Raw genomic sequence first — 22,726 nt, forward strand, 5'->3', positions numbered from 1 at the left:
GAGAAGGGAAAAGAGATTTACATTCACCAAACTATGGAGGATTCACCACCAGACTGGAAAGCAACAGCCTGGACTCCAGAGTGGGCCACTCCTCCGTGCACAGATGAGGAGAGGTCTCATGAAGCCTCTGTGCTGTCTGGGACCTAGCTCTTTTTGTAACAAGTTGTTTGGCATGAGGCCCAGTCACGAAGGCCCTCTGCAACTGGGCTCAAGGAACACAAAAAAGTCAACTTGTTTTTGGGATTGCCTATCGTTTTTCAAAAACTAACATATAGGAATAGGTTGAAATAGAGATTTCTCCAAAACAGTGCTGGATGAACACTTTAAGGGGCTCACACAACCTGTTCCAGGACTTGGTGACCATTGTTTGTGTCCACGTTCAACTGAGTTCATATTTAATAATTAATGTTTCCTCCACAAAGTTCTATTTATTAAATATGGAAACTTCATGGAACTTTATTCTCAGTCCTTTTCTTTTATATCTCTATCTCTTTTCCTGGGACAACTCATTTTCTTTCAGAATATGAATTACCATCATATTCCCTAATCTGTTTCTGTGATTCACATGGTTTCTAGTGTATTTATGTACAATTCTCCAAACATTCTACCTTGACATCCCACGGCAATCTCAAAAGAACATATTTGAAATCTGCATATTCTTCTGCAGCTCTGCTAAACCTCTACTCACCTAATTGCTCAATATATGAAGACATTTGTTTCCTTGGCTCCTTTCACATTTCACTCACTCAGCAATGTTAAGGTCTGTTTGTTCCTACTTCCTAAAAAAAATCCTCAATGTATACACTGTTTCCCATCCTCAATGCCATCCCCCAAGTCCCAACTTCAATAATTTCTTTCCTAAACTGCACAAAGAGACTTCTGTTATCTTTACATCTATTTACTTCCCAGTCATCACAGATGGTCTCCATAATAATGCAAAAATTATCTTCTTATTAATTTTTCATGGCACCAGTTCTTTATAAAACTATCTTCTTTTTTTTTTTTTTGAGGAAGTCTCACTCTTGTTGCCCAGGCTGGAGTGCAATGGTGCGATCTCAGCTCACTGAAACCTCTGCCTCCCGAGTTCAAGGGATTCTCCTGCCTCAGCCTCCCGAGTAGCTGGGCTTACAGGCATGTGCCACCACGCCTGACTAATTTTGTAATTTTAGTAGAGACAGGGTTTCTCCATGTTCGTCAGGCTAATCTCGAACTCCTGACCTCAGGTGATGCACCTGCCTCTGCCTCCCAAAGTGCTGGGATTACAGGCGTGAGCCACCATGCATGGCCAAAACTATCTTTTGAAGTTGTAAAATGATGTCGTAATTCCCCTAATACAAATAGATTGATAACTTCTCATCACCTTAAAAAACTTTCAAAATCTTTAAAATAGATTATATACTGTGTAGGGGACAGATTTTATCTCCCTCTCCGGGCCTATCTCCTAGTATTCTACATATTGCTTTCTCCACCTCAGCTCCCTCGGGCTTCTTTCGGGTTCTTGAACATACGAGACTCTCTCAATGTCCTAGGTTTTCATACATGCAGGCTTCTCACTCCTGGCTAAATGCCTATCCACTATCTGTTTAATTAACTCACATTCATTCCATAAAGTTCAATTCAATTATTGATTTGCTTATCCATGAAAAAAATTGTTGCCTATTTGTTGTGTGTCAGGCGCTGTAATAGATGCTTGGAGAACAAGGCTGAGCAAAGAAAACAAAGAGTATTTTTTGATGCTCAAGTGCAGGGTAGCACATCTGTATTCATTAAATGTTATAAATATTTTTTTTCTGCAGTAGCTATATGCTAAACATCATTTTATTATATTTTAATTTTTTCTTTATTATCTGTCTTTTCCATTAATGGTGAGTTCTATGGAAGCAGAGATAAATTATTTACTGTATATATAGCTAATATTTTTTGATTAACTGGTACTAATATACTAAAGGAAAATCCCCAGGATCATATCTAAACTACTTGCTGATGTGTATAAAGCCACTAATACCCTGACTATAATTTCTCACTTCTCTATCAAGTACTATCTACATTTTAGCCATGACAAATTATGATTAGCTTTTTTTTGAGCTGGAGTCTCACCCTGTTGAGAGACAGGACTAGCTGGATATCCTAGGCCAACTAAGAATCCCTGAGCCTAGCTGGGAAGGTGACTGTATCCACCTTTAAACACGGGGCTTGCAGCTTAGCTCACACCCGACCAATCAGGTAGTAAAGAGAGCTCCCTAAAATGCTAATTAGGCAAAAAAACAGGAGATAAAGAAATAGCCAATCATCTATCGCCTGAGAGCACAGCGGGAGGGACAATGATTGGGTTATAAACTTAGGCATTCGAACTGTCAACTTCTACCCTCTTTGGGTCCCCTCCCTTTGTATGGGAGCTCTGTTTTCACTCTATTAAATCTTGCAACTGCACTCTCTTCTGGTCCGTGTTTGTTACCACTGGAGCTGAGCTTTCGCTCGGCGTCCACCACTGCTGTTCCCTGCCGTCGCAGACCTGCCGCTGACTTCCACCCCTCCGGATCCAGCAGGGGTGTCCGCTGTACTCCTGATCCAGTGAGGCACCCATTGCCACTCCCGATCGGGTTAAAGGCTTGCCATCGTTCCTGCGTGGCTAAGTGCCCGGGTTTGTCCTAATAGAGCTGAACACTCGTCACCGGGTTCTGCGGTTCTCTTCCGTGACCCACAGCTTGTAATAGAGCTGTAACACTCACTGCATGGCCCAAGATTCCATTCCTTGGAATCCATGAGGCCAAGAACCCCAGGTCAGAGACCAAGAGGCTTGCCACCATCTTGGAAGTGGCCCGCCACCATCTTGGGAGCTCTGGGAACAAGGACCCCCGGTAACACTGTCACCCAGGCTGGAGTGCAGTGGCGTGATGTCGGCTCACTGCAACCTCTGCCTCCTGGGTTCAAGTGATTCTCCTGCCTCAGCCTCCTGAGGAGCTGGGATTACAGGGGTGCACCACCACGCCCAGCTAATTTTTGCATTTTTAATGGAGGCGTGGGTTCACCATGTTGGCCAGGCTAGTCTCGAATTCCTGACCTCAGGTGATCCACCTGCCTCAGCCTCCCAAAGTGCTGGGATTACAGGTGTGAGCCACCATGCCCAGCCCATGTTCAGCTTTTTAAACAGACTTTCTTATTATTATTTTTAGCCTTTACACAAACAATTTCTTATATCTTTTTTTTTTTTTTTTTTTTTGAGATGGAGCCTCGCTCTGTTGCCTAGGCTGGAATGCGGTGATGTGATCTCGGCTCACTGCAACCTCTGCCCTCTGAGTTCAAGCAATTCTCCTGCCTCAGCTTCCCTAATAGCTGGGATTACAGGCATGTGCTACCATGCCTGGCTAATTTTTGTATTTTTAGTAGAGACAGGGTTTCGCCATGTTGGCCAGGCTGGTCTCGAACTCCTGACCTCGTGATCTGCCTGCCTCAGCCTCCCGATGTGCTGGGATTACAGGCGTGAGCCACTGCGCCTGGCCTTGCATGGTAAATTTTTACTTTCCTTTCAGTCTCAATTTTGTGAATAAATTCATAAAGAAATCCATAAATTGTGAATCTAAGTTGTTTGAGGAGCTACAAACGTAGATGTTAATTCTGGACATTTGACTATAAGAGGACAAGATAAAAGCAATGATCCCTTTATATTTGCATCATATCCTGGTGCGTGGTTGACAACTCTGGAGAACGTAGGAGGTTTCTTCCAGTAGATGAAGTAGATGTCAAAGATGGTGCTTGATAGTACCAATGGAGAAAGAAGAGGTGGTTCCTTTCCTTGAAGAATCCACACTATAGTGGAAGAGACAGAGTGGTTAATATGTATAATTATGGTCATGCTTTAAAAATTGATATATGTTAGAGGAAATATAAGAAAAATAACTGAGGGCTGGGCGTGGTGGCTCACGCCTGTAATCCCAGCACTTTGGGGGGCCAAGGCATGCAGATCACGAGGTCAGGAGATTGAGACCATCCTGGCTAACACAGTGAAACCCTGTCTCTACTAAAAATACAAAAAATTAGGTGGGCATGGTGGTGGGCACCTGTAATCCCAGCTACTTGGGAGACTGAGGCAGGAGAATCACTTGAATTCGGGAGGCATAGGTTGCAGTGAGCTGAGATCATGCCACTGTACTCCAGCCTGGGCAGCAGAGTGAGACTCAGTCAAAAAAAAAAAAAAAAAAAAAAAAAAAAAAAAAAAAAAAAAAAAAAAAAAAAAAAAAAAAAAAAAAAAAAAGAAATGGAACATAAATTTTTCTGGATTATTAAATAAAGTTTCATTAAATAAAGTGACTTCATTAGATAAAGAAGATAAATGTGATCGTGGTAGAGATTGAGGAAAAAGAAGCAAAAGAAGAAAAAAGCCCTCAATAGTGACTTTGAGTTGAGAGAAGCATAACTGTAGAAAAAGTCACTCCACTGTGCATCCATCTTTCTGGGGTCTGAAGTGTATATATGTATATAGTCAGGAAGCCCATCTTTCAGAAAATAAACCTAAAATTACAAACACAAAAGTAGTACAAGCCAAATATAGAATGAGAAAATAAATTACACAACTTACAAAACCCTGGAAATGTCACAAGGTAACAGCATTTCAATAATGTTTTTTATTCATCAAGTCATAATTTACATAAAATATACAAATCTTCGTAGAGTTTTGTGAGTAATCAGCTATCTAATCAAGATATAGAACATTTCTATTAGTGCAGAGAGTATCTTTATGCTCCTTTCCAGTTAATCTTCACTCCCAAAGGCAATCGCTCTTCTGATTTCAATAATCATAGAAGGCTGGGTATGGTGGCTCACAGATATAATCCCAGAACTTTGACAGGCCAAGGCAGGAGGATTGCTTGAGCCTTGGAGTTTAAGACCAACCTGGGCAAAATAGGGAGACCCTGTCTCTATAAAAGCAAAAACATTTACAGTATGGGCTGGGTCTGGTGGCTCACACCTGTAATCCCAGTACTTTGGGAGGTCAAGGCTGGAGGATTACTTGAGGTCATGAGTTTGAGTCCAGCCTAGGCAACATAGGAAGACTTCGTCTCTACAGGCGTGGTGTCATGGGCCTGTAGTTCCAGCTACTTGAAAGACTGAGGTGGGACAATGGCTTGAGCCCAGAAGATTGAGGCTGCAGTGAGCTGTGATCAGGCCATTGCACTCCAGCCTGGGTAACAGTGAGAGAGTGAGATCCTGTCTCAAAAAGAAAACAAACAAAAAAAAGAATACTTTTGCTTCATCTTAACCTTTCAATAAAAGAACCATTCAGTGTGTACCTTGTATGTAAATGTGTATATATGTATATACATATGTTAATGTATGGCTTTTGCTCAATGTACTAATTTGGAGATTCATTGATGTTGTTATATGTATGAGTAGTTTGTTTCTAAAGCTATGTTGTATTCCACTGTAATAATGGGCCATAGATTTCTTATCCTATTATGGAATATTTTGATGTTTAGTTTGGGGTATCATGAATTAAGTTGCTATGAACATTCATAAAGTCTTTCTGTGGACATAAGTTTTCATTTTTTATTTAACATGAGTAAATATCTAAGAGAGAAACTAATGGGTCATGGGTTTAATTTTACAAAAATTTGTCAAACTGGTTTCCAAAGTATTCATGCCATCTTACATTCCCAGCAGAAATTTAGGAATTTCAGGTTTTCCAAATACTCTTTTTTCTGGATGTAAAGTACTATTTAATTTTGCTTCTAATTTGCATTTCCCTGATATCTATTGATGTGGCTAATTAATGTGTAAAGAGATGTTCAACATTAATAGGTATCAGAAAAATGTAGAAATTTTAATTTTCAAAAAGCTCCAATTGATAATTTTTTCTTCCATTATTATTGGTTTTTGTACTGTTAATTCTTTTCCTACATTAAGATTGGTTCTTCATTCTCCCATTGAGGCAATATTTAGATTGTTTTCATATTTAGGGTATTATAAGTGAAATTGCTACAAACATAAGTACGTAGTTGTGCATAGTCTCACATATTTCTCCATTCACATACAAGTATTTGATATGACATAATTCTTCATTTACTATGGGTAAATTCCTAAAAATGAAACTATGCATTACCAACTATTTCTTTGTAAAGTATGCATTCATATCTCCTTCTATTTTTATTTATTTACTTACTTATATATTTATTTGTTTATAGAGACAGTGTCTTGCTCTATCACCAAGCCAGATCCAGTGCTGGGATCACAGCTTGTTGCAGCCTCCAACTCCTGGGCTCATGGAATCCTCTTGCCTCAGCTTCCCTAGCAGCTGGAACTACAGGTACATGCCACCTCACCCAACTAATTTAAAAAAATATTTGTAGAGACAGGGTCTCTCTCTGTTGCCGAGGCTGGTCTTGAACTCCTGACCTCAAGCAATCCTTCTGCCCCAGACTCACAAAGCACTGAGGTTTCAGGTGTGAGCCACCACACCTGGCCCGTATTTCCTTTTAAATTGATTTCTATAAGTTCTTATATATTATGGATTCAAGTCCTTTTGAGATTCATGTACTGAGAATACTTGAGTCTATGACTTGCATTTTTATTTTCTTGGTGTTTTTAATGAGCAAAGCATTTAATTTTGGTGAAGATAATTTTCTATTTTTCTATGTTTGGTATCTTCTCACTCTCAATGAAATTTTTTTCTATAAGATTAAAAAGATATTTTTCTATGTCATCTCAAAAGGATATGCACATTTAGATTTTATGTGTATGTCTTTGATCCATCCCAGATATTTGTTTATGGTATAACAGGCTTGTAAACGTAATTTGTTTTCCCCATGTGGATATACAGTAGTTCAATCAGAATTTGTTGAAAATGATTGTCTATTACCTATCAGAATATCTTGGAGCATTTGACAAAAGTCAGTCTTCTATATAAGTGACGTTTGTTTCTGAACTCTTTGTTTTGTCAGATTGATCTACATATCTATAAGCCAATTACAGTAGCCACGTAATAAGTTTTTTTATTTTTAGTAAACAACTTTAAATTTATTTAACAAAATAGGCAACTTTTAGAAAAATATACAGGTGATTCCAAGAAAAATTTCTATATTGAAATAAGAAGTTGTCTTTATTAGAAAATATATTGACAAGAAACTGATTAAAATATTTAAATATGCATGTTCTGTTCATATATTTTTAATGCTCAAATAACTAATATAAAGTTCTTGTCTACTTATTTTACCCAGATACAGTTTTTTAAATAATTTTATTTTATCTATTACTTTTTATTGAATCATTTTATATTGAGAAATGGCCAAACTGTCATCGAGGGTGCAGGTACCATTTTTATTCCCATGAGCAATGTATGAATAGTCTATCTTCTCAGCATCCTTTCCAGCATTTAGTGTTTTCACTATTTATTTGTAGCCAGGTAAGTGTGTGATGATGTCTCACTGTGGTTTAAATTTGCCTTTCCCCAATAGTTAATGGTGTTGAATATCTTTTCATGTACTTATTTTCGTCTAGATGTCGTTTTCAATGAAATGTCTGCACATATCATTCACTCATTTTCTAATTGGATATTTTGGTTTTCTTATTGAGTTTTTAGAGTTCTTTGTATTATGATACTAGTCTTTTGTCAAATATGTAGTTTGCAAATTTTTCTTTCGGTCTGTAGCTTGGCTTTTCATCTCCTTCACTGGTCTTTTTAAGAGAACAAATTTTTTTATTTTGATGAGGTCAAATTTATCATTTCTTTTATGCACATCCCATTTGGTGTCAAGTTTAGGAGCTTTATTTGGCCTTAGATCTTAAATATATTTTCTGTTTATTTTCTAAAATGTTTAGAGATTTACATTTAAGTTTACGGTAAATTTCGAGCTGACGTCTGAGATTTAGATCAAGATTTTCGGTCCGTGGATTTCCAATTGCTCAGTTTGTTAAAATGACTCTCCATTAGATTGCTTTGGTCACTTTAAAAACTCAGCTGGGACTATTTGAGTGGGGCTCTCTGCTAGGGCCCACTAACAGCTGGAGAAGGGGAAGTGAAGGGAAGTTAATCATTGGTTAGCTGCACCTCACACTGTCTCATTAAGTCCTTTCTGCTAAGTGAGGCTAGAGGCTCACCTCTACCAACATGGAGGAATCAGAACACTTTGCTTCTGCTGTGCTGGGGACAGATCAGCTCCCTGCATGCTCTGTCAACACCACCCAAGTGGGGCAAATGGGAATGCCACTTCCTGTTTTCATGGAGTGGGATTTGTGGCAGTAGAATATCCGTGTCCCACTTTCCCGGGTGAAGCCATAGAATAGGGGCAATTTATTCATTTGTGTTGGGGTAGAATAGAATACATATTGCCCGAATGTTTTCTGTTTTGTTAGGCCACACTTTGTCTGGTGCATTGATTAGGAAGAATAGGCTTTTCTTAGAGTTTTTTTTTTTTTTTTTTTTTCTATCTGTGCCTGTTAGTGGTTGTTTTGGAATCTCCTGTGGTATACATGGGAGGCCCTGTCTGGTATATATGGGAAGAAATAAGAAAACCCAGGGAACTCACTGCCATGTTGATATAGTTTGGATGTATGTCCCTGCCCAAATCTCATTTTGAAATATAATCTCCACTGTTGGAGGTAGGGCCTGGTTGGTTGTGATTAGATAATGGGGGCAGATTTCTCGTGAATGATTTAGCACCATCCCTCTTGGTACTGTCCTCCCAACAGTGAGTTCTTGTGAGATCTGGTGGTTTAAATGTATATAGCACCTCCCCCCTCACTCTCTTGCTCCTACTCTGACCATTTGATGTGCCTGCCCCGCATTTGCCTTCCACTCTGTTTGTAAGTTTCATGAGGCCTCCCCAGAAGCCGAGCAGATGCTAGCAGCATGCTTCCTGTACATCCTGCAGAACCATAAGCCAGTTAAACATCTTTTTATAAATTACCCAGTCGCAGGTACTTCTTTATAGCAATGTGGGAACAGACTAATAGACATGTCATTGATCAAGTCCTGAAGTTCCTAGGCAGTCTGCTTTTTTCTTTCGACTGGTAAAAGTCTTATTCTTCTTGTTTGTGTTGTTTGTCAGGGCCTTTTGGTTGTAAGAGGGAGAATATGGAAAGAATGGGGCTATCCCATCTTGATCAGAACCAAAGTCCTACAAATAATGTTTAAAATATTGGAAAACCTTTGTATTATCAACAAGTATTATAGTAGTACATGTATTAGAGTTCCTTATATAATTAATAGCTTGGTGTATAACTGTATGTCTCTTTACAGAAAAACAGACATTTGAAAGGGGTACTTTGCCATCGTTTTTGTTTGTTAGTTTATGTTCAGAAATTAATAAATAATACTTCATAATTTTATCACTTCTATCTTGAATATATTTCACATATGGTAAGTTCTACCTTTTATTAAAAAACTCCAAGGATTGACTCTATAAGTGCATTTATTGCACATGTGCTACTTCCATTACAAATATATGATTCCTCTTTTACATGCAGCTATCTCTGCTAATCTTAAATTTATATTGACTGAATGTTTCACAATCTGATAAAAAAATCACATAACTAAAAGTCATAGATTCCATTCAAACGTATTTTTATATTATCTCCTGTTTTTATTTTTTAACTTGAAATACTTTGGGAAACCTTATGCATACAAATGGGAGTATTAGATCAAATTATTCCATGTTAGCATTTTAAATATGTAGATGCATTTACCCAATTTAAATTTTATATTTATATTAATATTCTGAAGTTTTCTAATCTTTTAAATGAACTTTCACTGTGATATTTTTCTTCTTGTGAGACTGAAGATACACACGTCTGTTATATAATTGTTTTTTCACTAGCTGTTTTTCTATTTGTAGTACATTGCAACAAAAATTGGCAATTCTTAAAATAATCTTTAACATTTGCGGTTTCAATGATACATTTGCAATGATGCTATTATGTAAACGACGATACCTAGATTGGTAAACTATAAATGGTTACAAACCCTCCATAGACCTCTTAGGGTTTAAGTAGTCTCCCAGGCCACATTCTAGAACTCAGACTGGCATTTCTTATATTCTAAATTGCAGTTGACAGAAGTTTAAATGTATTTATTTTTTCTGTGGAACTAACTTCCTTCTTCCGTCAGGCTATTGAACGTTGGCTCTTTTCAGTATCAGATTTTATTGCTAATTACTAATGGAAAATAGGAATAACAAAGAGCAACAGACATGGGACAAGTTTTCACGATCTTACATACTCCCCTTTCCCAAAAGCAAGAAATTGTTTCTTGTCTTCTCCCATCTATTATTATGAGCAACATTTATTTCTCTTCTTCCTCTCCTGAACTCTGCGCAGCTTCAATTTCACTTTCCTCTAACACAATCAAAAGTTATTGCTGAAATCTACTGGTGCGGCCTTTTGCTTGGTCCCAACTAGAATTACAGAAGTGCTTTTAGGAAACTCAGTATACTTTTTACTTATTAAGCAATTCAGTGGAGGGAGGGTAGCCGTTTTAAACAAATGGAGCAATTAGAAATCCATAGGCAAAAAAAAGAAAATGAACTTCAATCTAAACTTCAGAACTTAACTGAAAATTGATCATAGACTTTCATGTAAAACTCTAAAACTCTTAGGAAAAAAGAAAAACTTTTAGAAAATCTTTGAGAGCTACGTTGTCGGGTACCATAAGATGCATTTATTAGGTATAAGAGATACACTATTTTTGACTTATGTGGTGATTATTTCGATGTTCAGTGTTGTAGTGTTAGTTTACATGTACATATTAAGTTATGTATTTATATTATAGTTTATATTATAGCCTAAAGTTATTATCAAAATGCAAGAACAGCCATTGGTTTTAAGAATGGAGCATTCGCTCTTGAAGACATCATATCCAGGCAGGCATTTAACATGGAAGTGAATGAGACATCCTTGGCCAGCTGCTCTGACACTGCTCAACTATCTATGGCAGGTGCATTTAAAACACCACACGGTGACCTGAAAACTAAGAGGAGTGTCAGCCTTTGAGGAAAGTTGTGCTTCCTAGGCATTCCCAGGTATTAAGGGGTTTATTATTATCTTGTAGCTAAACTGTACCCCGGGCTATTGAAGCCTAGGGATATACTTAATATCCCTTAGTAACATTAGGCAAATAAATGCAAGTCTTGCTGTTTTACATTCCATATTCATCCAGTCCATCTCTCTGTACATAATTGATGGAAATATTGTTTTTAGAAAGTGCCTAATATTTTTAACTTTAATAACATGTATTGTATTATATATTGGAAGTAACATGTTCAGTGAAGACAATTAGGAAACTAGAGAAAAGAACACAGAAACCTTAATGACAAGGTAGTCCAAAAATCCAGATTATTATTCAGGCAATATATAATGTATATATATCATAAATATATATATTATTATAAAAAGCATCTGTATATAAAACTTCGACTCCTTGATATTGATATTGCAAACAATATTTCTTGTTTATGATTTGCCTTTAGCATGCAGAGTTTTTAATGTAATTTTTAAATTAAATATTTTTATATAACCACTTGTATCAGAGCTTTTAATTATTATCATTAATTATATAATGAAATCATTGTTATGTGATTATTATTTAATAGTAATTTTATCTTTATTTTTAATTGACATAATAATTTTACATATTTATGAGGTATGTGTGGTATTTTGACACATGCATACAGTGTGTAATGATCAAATGCCAAAATGTGTAATGATCAAATGCCAAAATGGCAATTGGCATATCCATTACTTTAAACATTTATCACGTCTTTTTGTTGAGAAAATTCAAAATCTCTCAGTTATTTTAAAATATAAAACAAATTTTTGTTAATCATAGTGTTGTAGGGCACTATATTTATTGCTCCTGTGATATTGTACCCATTAACCAAACTTTCTCTATCCCCCCATATTCTCTACCCTTTCCGGTCGTTGGTACTACTATTCTACTCTACTTCTATGGGATCAACTTTTTTAGCTGCCAGTATGAGGGAGAACACAAAGTATTTGTCTTTCTGTGCTTGACTTATTTCAGTGAACACAGTGTCCCTCTAAGATCATAAATATTGGGCTAGACTAGAATGTTTTACACCAAAAGCACAGAATATATGATAGGCCAATATTAGGAATGAATCTATTGGAATTGTCCAACAGGAGAATAGTGGTATGGACAATAAATATAGGGAAAACTGGATAAAACTGGTAATTATTAGAGGTTATTTAATGATATGAGAAAAGCTCAAAAAGAAACATTCTAAAGGGTTTTGATGTGACATATAAGGTAATTCTCATGCAAATCCCTTTATTATATCACTAATTTGCACTTCTTCCCATTGTCCTCGGAATAAAGTATGAACAACTTGGAATGTTGCTGAAGTTCATAGATGATGCAGCCATTGCTTACTCCTTTTAATCTTAACATTTTCTTATCCAAGTACAGGGAATACTTCCATTCAGACTGAACTATTTTCATATTCCTGAATGTAAAATTATTTAATCTTCAAGGATTTCTGTATATGTATTCCCTCTGTCTACATCAATCACTTCATTCTGTCCAAACCTTGGCCCTCAATGTGCCTGATCTTGCGTGGTCACAATTTTAGCCTCAGAAAATATGATTTAATGACTTACCAAGTTTGAGTTAAAGACCCATTATCTGTATTCTCATAGTATCTGTATTTTTTTCATCTAAATACTCGCCAAAATTCATTGTCTGTTATCTGGTTACTCTCCATTATAACTACGTGCTGTATGATCAGGGGCCATAATATTTTCATCATTTTTTTGGCAAAATCATAAACAGTGCAAGACAGCAGTTTTAAAATAGTTTTTACACATTTTTGAATAAATGAGCTTCTTAGAGCTGTTCTTCAAACCACTCATTAATTTTCTACAATATTGATTTTGCAAACTGGGCTTGAGAATATATTTATAAGTTGTTAGAGCATCTTTATTTTATTAATTCTTCCTTTATATTATGATGCCCATTAAGGTATTGTTGGCCTCTCAGCAAAGCTCCCTTTTAATCTTAAGACTTCTGATTTTTTTGGATCTGTGTCTCTGCCCAAATTGCATGTCAAATTGTTATCCCCAAAGTTGGTGGTGGAGCATGGTGGGAGGTGACTGGATCTTGGAGGTGGATTTCCCCTTTGGTACTGTCATCACGATAGTGAATGAGTTCTTGTGAGACCTGGTTGTTTAAAAGTGTGTAGCATCTCCTCCCTCTTGCTCATCCTCCTGCTTGGCCATGTAAAGTGCTGGCTCCCTGTTCACCTTCTGCCATAATTGTAAGTTTCCTGAGGCCTCCCCAGAAGCAGAGGCTGCTATGCTTCCTGTTTGTACAGCCTGTAGAAACATGAGCCAATTAAATCTCTTTTCTTTATAAACTACCCAGTCTCAGGTATTTCTTTAGATTGGTATGAGAATGGACTAATACAACTTCCTACTTGTATCATATTCTATGTCATAATTCATAGTGCCAATATATCTTTGAATTTTTTTCAGAGTGAAAAGCAAGATTTGTGGTCCTCAATAGAAAGAAGCAACCCGAATTTTTTAAAACTATATGGAAAAATCACTATAATTAATGCCAAATAAACAAATGGCAAACCCCCCCAAATTTTTTTATTTATCAGTTTGTCAAAAACACAATTATTTTTATTTGTAGAAAAACATACACTTATTAATTGAGATTTATTTGGTAACAAGAGCCATAAAAATATCAATGCATATATACTTTGAACTATAATTCCAACATAAATTTGGACACAAAATCTAAAACCTTAATCCAAAACATATTACAGAAAGCCATATATGATTTTATATTACTTGAAATGAGGTATTAGTTCAGTAATACCCAATATGAAATAGTTATTGAGACCTTTGAAATATAGTCATGTTTATTATATTATCTGAGCCTCCCACACACCTTGTCATCTCTACCTCCATGTTTATTAGGTCTCTTTTCCTTGCTATTGCTTTAAAGTCTGCATCATCTGTCTTTTGAAGAAATATATAAAGTGTCCCCTCTCATCTTCCTGTCTGTTATCTTTCTAAAATATAGATATAATCCTGCTTTTACGTATTATTCACCATTGTCTAACACATAAAAACCAAGTTCTTTTGCATGAAATTCAAGGCCCCACAGTTTGAATTTCATTTTCTACCAGCAAGCCTATTGAGGTGCACAGCTTTCCGAAGAAGGACATCTTTCTTCTTTTGTCTCAATGACTTTGCATGCTTTTCCTTTTCTTAGAGTTGCTTTGTATCATCTGTAAATTGTATGGTTCTACTCATCTGTTATTACTGTGTTAAAAAGTGATCACTCTCCTCTCACTCCCCTTCTACAGTTTTGCACACATTGTGCCACAACTGCATCATAACAGTATCATATCACTACCATAGCAGCCTCCCCACACTGGTCGGACTTCCATGAGCATATGGATATATTATTGACACAGATCAAATATTTATTGAATAAAGAAATCATTTGGTAGAAAAATATTTATTAAGCCATTTTATTATTTTGTCATTTCACGGGTTATTAACATATAAATGAAGTACATTAAACTGCACATATTTAAAGTATATAATTTGCTAAGTTTTGACATATGTGTAAACCCTTTAAGCTCTCATCATAATCAAGATAATGAACATTTTTACCCCCAGTTTTTCCACATGCCCCTCTCTAAATCCTCCCCCTCCACATTCAGTCTTCTCAACATGTTCAGACTACTGTGGCTTTCTTAAAACAATTTATTGTACAAAAAATTTCAGGGCTGAGCCTTGTAGTTCTCACTTATAATTCCAAAACTCTGAAAGGCCGAGATGGGAAGATTGCTTTACCTGCGAAGTTTGAGACCAAACTGGGCAACATGGTAAAACCTATCTCTACAAAACAACAACAACAACAAAAAAACATTAGCCAGGCGTGGTGGCACACTACCTGTAGTGCCATCTACTAGGAAGGCTGAGGTGGGAGCATCTCTTTAGCGCAGGAGGTTAAGGCTATAGTGCCACTGCACTCCAGCCTGCATGACACAGTGAAACTCTGTCTCAAAAAATATATATTTAAAAAGTTATGGCCAGGCGCTGTGGCTCATGCCTGTAATTCCAGCACTTTGGGAGGCCAAGGCAGGCAGATCATGAGGTCAGGAGACAGAGACCATCCTGGCTAACACAGTGAAATCCCCGTCTCTACTAAAAACACAAAAAAATTAGCCGGGCGTGGTGGTGGGCGCCTGTAGTCCCAGCTACTCTGGAGGCTGAGGCAGGAGAATGTTGTGAACCCGGGAGGTGGAGCTTGTAGTGAGCCGAGATTGTGCCACTGCACTCTAGCCTAGGTGACAGAGCAAGACGTCGTCTCAAAAAAAAAAAAAAGTTATGTGTTATTGCAAACAATAGCATGTAAAATTTAAACATGTAAATTCAGCACATAGCTGCTATGGTCTGAATGTTTGTTTGTGCCCCCTCAAAATTCTTATGTTGAAATTCAAATCCCCAAGGTGATGGAATTAGCAGGGGAAGCCACTGAAAGGTTATTAAGTCATGAGGACAGAGCCCTCATGAATGGAATTAGTGGCCTTGTAAAAGTGGCACAAGAATGCTACCTTGTCCCTTCAACTGTGTGAGAACATAGCCAAAATATGGCTGTCTATGAACCAAAAAACAGGCCCTCATCAGACACTGAATCTGCTACCACCTTGATCTTGGACTTCCCAACCTCCAGAAATGTGAAAAATAAATTTCTGTTGTTTACAAGCCACCTAGTGTGTTATGTTATAGCAGCCTGAATGTACTAAGACAGAAGATTTGTACTGAGAGTGGAGGTACTGCTGTAACAAATACCTAAAAAAATGAAAATGGCTGTGGGACTGAGTAATGGTCAGAGGGCTTAGAGTTTTGAGTTGCATGCTAGAAAAAGCTTATACTGCTGTGAATAGACTGTTAAAGGCAATACTGGTAAGGATTCAGAAAGAGAGGAGAGCTGTAGAGAGATCCCCAATTTTCTTAGGGAATGTTGAAGTGGTCATGAACAGAATGTTAGTAGAAATATGATTAATAAGGGTCATTCTTAAGCAGTCTCAGAGGAAAATAAGAAACATGTTATTGAAAACTAGGAAAAAGGTGATCTTTATGAGAAAGTGGTAAATAACTTGGCTGAATTGTCCTAGTGTTTTGTGGAAGGTAGTTGTGAGCAATGAAATTGGATATTTAGCTGAATCTATTTCTAAGCCAAGTGTTGAAAGTGTGTCTTGGTTCCTTTTGACTGCTTGTAGTAAATTAGAGAACAGAGAAATGACTTAAAGGCAGAATTATTAATAAAAAGAAAAACAGAACTTAAAAATTTGGATAATTCTCAGTCATCCATATTACAATAAATGAAAAAAAATCTGTTTGAGAGAGGATATAAATCTCTTTATCAAATTTGTGGCCAAATTTGATAAAGAGATTAACATGTATTGGCCACATCAACAGAAGCTGGGAGCTGTTAAGACAATGGAGAGATTAGTCAGCCATCTAAACAAAATCCAGGACCCATTGTTCATGACAATGAAAGAATCCTGGGAGGCATTTTGGAGGTCATCAGGGTTGCCCTCCCATTACAAGTCCAGAGTGTAAGGACCTGGAGGTAGGAATGATTTCAAAGAAGGGGACACTGTTGCCTGCAGGTCCTTGGTGCATGCTGGCTGGCACTGTGTAAATGCTTCACTTCTCATACTACTGTGTTGCATGCTCCTGGGCCCTCTTGGGTGTGTGGCTCTGGTGCTGTGTCACTATGCCCAGTAAAACTGTGGGGATGTGGCTGCCTCCACCTAGATTTCAAAGGATGCCCCAGGGAGCCGTGTGGCAAAAAACTGCCATGGGAGCAGGGTCACTGCAAAGAGTCCCCATAAGGGCAATCTCCAGTAGATTCACAGGGGTGAGCTGCCTCTTCCCCACCAGATGAGTAGAGACATCAGTATTATATTCCAACTCACACAGGACAGCCATAGGCATACTGAGAGGTGACAACGTGCTAGTAGCCCTCGCTGGCTCTGGGTGCCTCCTCCACATCGGCGTTTGTTCTGGCTGTGCTCAAGGAGCCCTTCAGCCTGCTGCTGCACTGTGGGGGCCCCTCTCTGGGGCTGGCTGAGGCTGGAGCCGGCTCCCTCTGCTCACGAAGAGGTGTGGAGGGACAGGCATGGGCGGGAGCCGGGGCTGCGCACAGCATTCAGGGGCAGGCGTGGGTTCCCAGTGGGTGCAGGCTCCGTGGCCCGCACTCGGTGCAGCTGGCCTGTGCTTGCTGGGCTTGATCAGAGGCTGGGTCCCATGCGTGGACCACTGTTCCCTCTTCGCAGGGTCGTTGCCCACAATGGCGGGTCTCCGTCTCTTTCTCGCTTCCCCTGTTTTCCTCTTGGTTGCTGGGACAAGCTCCCTCTGGGCTGCCGGAGTGCCCAGGCTAGGTGCCACAAAGTCCCAGGGCCAGTGCCAGTGAGAGGTGAAGCCACTGGGCTTCTGGGACAGGTGGGGACTTGGAGAACTTTTTGGTCTAAAGGATCATAAATGTACCAATCAGCACTCTGTGTCTAGCTAAAGTTTATAAACGCACCAATCAGTGCTCAGTGTCTAGCTAATCCCGTGGTGACTTGGAGAACTTTTGTGCCTAGCTAAAAGGTTGTAAACGCACCAATCAGCACTCTGTGTCTAGCTAAAGGTTTGTAAACGCACCAATCAGCACTCTGTCAAAACAGACCAATCAGCTCTCTGTAAAATGGACCAATCAGCTCTCTGTAAAATGGACCAGTCAGCAGGATGTGGGTAGGGCCAGATAAGGGAATAAAAGCAGGCCACAAGCCTTGTGGGAACCTAGTGGGATTTCCTTCCACGCTCGGGAAGCTTTGTTCTTTTGCTCTTTGAAATAAATCTTGCTGCTGCTCAGTCTTTGGATTCGTGTCACCGTGAAGGCCTGCAGCTTCACTCCTGAAGCCTGCGAGACCACGAACCCTCTGGGAGGAACACAGCTAAGGGAGCTTGAGTCCTGTCCCAGTATATCTGGAAGGTGAAACTTCTACCCCGGTGGGTTTGGAGGGCAGAACGTTGAGACAAAAACAATTATTCTTGAACTTTAAGGCTTTAGATTTGTCATTCCTTTCTTTTTTCCTATTTCTCTTTGCAATGGGAATGTTTATCCTGTTTGTGTCCTACCATTGTATTTTAGAAGCACATATATTTTATGTGCTTCTAAAATACATGAGTTTACAGCTGGAAAGTAATTTTTCTCAGGATGAATCACACTTTGAATCTCACTCATATCTGATTTGGATGATATTTAGCATACTGGGCAACATAGACCTCATCTCTGAAAAAAAAATTAGGTGGTGCTTGCCTGTGGTCCCACCTACTTGGGAGGCTGAGATGGGAGGACTGGTTGAGTCAAGGATGTCAAGGCTGCTACTCCAGCCTGGGTGACAGAGTGACACTGTCCAGACAAAAAAAAAAAAAAGCACAAAAGCTATGAGGGTGGAGCAGTTATGATTGTAATTAGTATCTTTAAAAAAGAGTCTGTAGAGAGATTCCTTGTCCCTCCCACCGCGTAAGGATATAGTGAGAAGGCACGGCCTATGAGGAAGTGAGTTTTCAATAGTTACTTAATCACCCAGTGCCTTGATCTTGAACTTTCCAGCTCCCAGAACCATGAGAAATGAATTCCTATTTTTTTAAAAAGCCATGCAGGTTGTGCTGTTTTGTTATAGCAGCCCAAACAGTCACTATCTAATAAGATATGAATATTAAATTTAGTCAATAATTTTACCTTCAGAATGTAGGTTTTTTTTTTTAGGAAAACATTAAACTGAAGTCTGAAGTAGCAATTATTTTATTTGTTCATGAGTTTCGTGGTTATCTAGACAGAGCTCAGCTGGGATGACTTAAGTCTTCTCTATGTTGTGTCAGCTGGGCTACTCCTGCATCCACAATTTTAGCTAAAGAATAGTCTCTTTCAGGATGGTCTCTCTCATGAAATTTCTTGCTTTTCAACGGGACTGGCTCAAATAATAGACTCTCTTTCCTTTTTTTTCATTCTCTAAGACCCCTTTTTTAGATTGTTTTTTAACTTATACATCTCTTTCTCCAGTCTCTAGCAGTCTCTAGTAGTATGAAAACAGAGATTTCCATGAGTTCTTGAGGCCTAAGCTCCAGAACTGGCATAACTTTAGTTTAACTACATGTATTTTTCAAAGCAAGTCACGAGATTCAAGAACAGGTTTAAAGGAAGAGAAAATTGACTCAATTTCTTGATGGAAGGAAAATAGCCAAAGGGACTTTCAGTAAAGAACACAACCAGACACATCCAAAAATGTTTAGGGAAACAGGAACATAGTATCAGAGGTCCTGCAACAGAAGTATATTGGGAACACATAATAGAAATATTACTTATGTCTTCTTTATTTTTTATTAGATGAAGGACGGTCTTCTATTTTTCTGCTTTTTTTTTAACTTCTAGGTTCAGGGGTACATGTGCAGGTTTGTTATAGAAGGAAATTGCATGTTACAGGCATTTGCTGTACAGATTATTTTGTCACATGGGTAATAAGCACAGTACCCCACAGATAGTTTTTTGATCCTCACCCTCCTCTCATCCTCCACCTTCAAGTAGGCCTTGGTGTCTGTTGTTCTCTTCCTTGTGTCCATGTGTACTCAATGTTTAGCTCTAACTTATAAGTGAGAACATGTGGTATTTGATTTTCTGTTCCTGTATTATTTCACTTAGGATAATGGCTTCCACCTCCATCCATGTTGCTGAAAAGGATATGATGATGTTCTTTCTCATGGTTGCATAGTATTCCATGGTGAATATGTACCACATTTTCTCTATCCAATTTACCTTTGTTGGACATTTAGGTTGATTCCATGTCTTTGCTATTGTGAATAGTGCCATGATGAACACATACACGCATGTGTATGGTAGGATGGCTTATATTCCTTTGGGTCTATACCTAATAATGGAAATGCTGTGTCAAATGGCACTTCTGTTTTAAGTTCTTTGAGAAAACACCTCACTGTTTTCCACAATGGCTGAACTAATTTACATTCCCACCATCAGTGTAGAAGTGTTGCCCTTTCTCTGCCACCTCTCCAGCATCTGTTATTTGTTGACATTTTGTTAATAGCTATTGTGACTGGTGTGTGATGGTATCTTATTGTGATTATGATTTGCATTTCTCTAATGATCAATGATGCTGAGCTTTTTTTAATATGCTTGTTGGCTACATGTATGTCTTCCTTTGAAAAGTATCTGATCATGTTATTTGCTCAATATTTAATCAGGTTGTTCCTGTTTGCTTGTTTATTTAAGTTCCTTATAGATTCTGGATATTAGACTTTTGTTAGATACATAGTTTGCAAATAGTTTGCAAATATTTTTCCCCCATTCTGTAGAGTGTCTGTTTACACTGTTGATAGTTTCTTTTGGTGTGCAGAAGCTCTTTAGTTTAATTGGCCCTACTTGTCAATTTCTGTTGCGTTGCAATTGCTTTTGGTGTCTCCATCCTAAAATCTTTACCAGGGCCTATGTCCAGAATGGTATTTCCTAGGTTATCTTTCAGGGTTTTTATACTTTAAGGTTTTACATTTAAGTCTTTAATCCACCTTGAGTTGATTTTTGTATAAGACGTAAGAGAAGGTTCCAGTTTCAATCTTCTTCGTATGGCTAGCCAGTTATTACAGCACCATTTATTGAAAAGGGGGTCCTTTCCCCATTGCTTGCTTTTTTCAGCTTTGGCAAAGATCTGATTGTTGTAGGTGTGAGGCATTAATTCTGGGCTCTCTATTCTGTTACATTGGTCTGTGTGTCCATTTTTGTGTCAGTACTATATTGTTTGGGTTATTGTAGCCTTGTAGTATAGTTTAAAGTCAGGTAATGTAAAACCTCCAGCTTTGTTCTTTCTGCTTAGGATTGCTTTGGCTGTTCAGGTTCCTTTTGTGGTTCCATAATAATTTTAAAATTGTTTTTTCTAATTCTATGAAGAATGCCATTGGTAGTTTGGTAGAAATAGCGTTGAATCTGTAAATTGCTTTGGGCAATATGGCCATTTTAACAATAGTGCATCTTCTATTTATGAGCATGGAATGTTTTTCAATTTATTTATGTCATCTCTGATTTCTTTGAGCAGTGTTTTTTACTTCTCATTATAGGGATCCTTTGCTTCCCTGCTTAGCTGTATTGCTAGGTATTTTATTGTTTTTCTGTGGTTATTGTGAATGGGATTGCATTCTTGATTTGACTGTCAGCTTGGGTATTGTTGATGTATAAAAGTGCTACTGATTTTTGTACATTGATTTTGTATTCTGAAACTTTGTTGAAGTCATTTATTAGATCAAGGTGCTTTTGTGCAGAGACTATAGGGTTTTGTAGGTATAGAATCATATCATCTGCAAAAAGAAATAGTTTGAGCCTCTCTTCTTATTTGTGTGTCTTTTTTCTTTTTCTTATCTGATTACTCTGGCCAGAATTTTTAATACTATGTTGAACACGAGTGATGAGAGAGGGCATCTTGATCTTGTTGAGGTTTTCAAGAGGACTGCTTCCAGCTTTTGCTCATTCAGTATGAGGTTGGCTATGGGTTTGTCATAGATGGCTCTTATTATTTTGAAGTATGTTCCTTCAATGACTAATTTGTTGAGGGTTTTTAACATGAAAGGATGTTGAATTTTCTCAAAAGCCTTTTGTGCATCTATTGAGATGACCAGGTGGTTTTTGTTTTTAGTTCTGTTTATCTGGTGATCACATTTATTGATTTGTGTGTGTTGAACCAACCTTGCATCCCAGGGATAAAGTCTATTTGTTCGTGGTGGATTAGCTTTTTCATGTGCTGCTGGATTCAGTTTGCTAGTATTTTGTTGAGGATTTTTGCATCTGTGTTCATCAAGGATATTAGCCTGAAGTTTTCTTTTTTTATTGTATCTCTCCCAGGTTTTGGTGTCAGGATGATACTGGCCTCATAGAATGAGTAAAGGAGGATTCCCTCTTCCTCAATTTTTGACGTAGCTTCAGTAGGAATCGTAGTAGCTCTTCTTTATATAACTGGTAGAATTCAACTGTGAATCCATCTGGTCCTGGGCTATTTCTGGTTGGTAGGCTTTATGTTACTGATAATGGAGGGTGTTTTAAATATTTAAAACTAATACCATTAATTATTTTTAGTTTGTGTGTTTTATCTGCTGAACTAACACTTGTTACTTATTTTTTAAAATTAAACTTTTTTCTGAAGACTTTGTGTCAAAGATACTAGCAAGGACATAGTACTGAATCCTTCCCATCCTTATGGCAATCCTTCTCTGCAATGCTATGTAATGAAAATATGCTAACAAAGGCAAAGTTCTATAGAAGAGCTAAGACCTATGGAACTGAGATAATTTATTCAAAGTAAATACCTGAAATGTGAACCTGGAGAATATGTCTTTGACCAAATTTAAGTAAAACCTTTTAAAATTTCAAACTATTTGGATAAGCTTTTTATACTGAAGCTTTATTACTGTACTTGTTTTTCGTTTGGTTGGTTTTTACTTGTAAGCAGAATTCTAAGACAGTAAAAGAAGTAAAACCTCTCAAGCTAAGTATGATGTTCATAAATATGCTCAAAATTGCAAAGAACCCTAAACTGACATACCTACTGGTTTAGGTTGAAATAGTGCATACAAAGGAGATCCATATACTTCATTTATTCTTAGGGTGAGTTATTGAACCAGAACCAAATGTAAAACCCTTGGA

At 37.8% G+C, this 22,726-nt stretch overlaps 1 long non-coding RNA gene across 2 annotated transcripts in view; it reads left to right on the forward strand.

Moving 5' to 3' along the window:
• Window positions 1–22,726, forward strand: part of LOC131382050 (uncharacterized) — a 155,312-nt gene that overhangs the window by 57,509 nt on the left and 75,077 nt on the right. Inside the window, exons 3-4 of one of the 2 annotated variants that reach the window (XR_009211200.1) lie at window positions 6,180–6,301; window positions 13,480–13,524. This is a non-coding gene — a long non-coding RNA (uncharacterized LOC131382050). Of the gene's footprint in view, window positions 1–6,179; window positions 6,302–13,479; window positions 13,525–22,726 lie in introns of those variants that run through there. The other variant, XR_009211201.1, reaches the window with a different exon arrangement.

Source organism: Hylobates moloch, unplaced genomic scaffold (genome assembly GCF_009828535.3).
Source record: "Hylobates moloch isolate HMO894 unplaced genomic scaffold, HMol_V3 SCAFFOLD_19, whole genome shotgun sequence".
NCBI classification, from domain to species: domain Eukaryota; kingdom Metazoa; phylum Chordata; class Mammalia; order Primates; family Hylobatidae; genus Hylobates; species Hylobates moloch.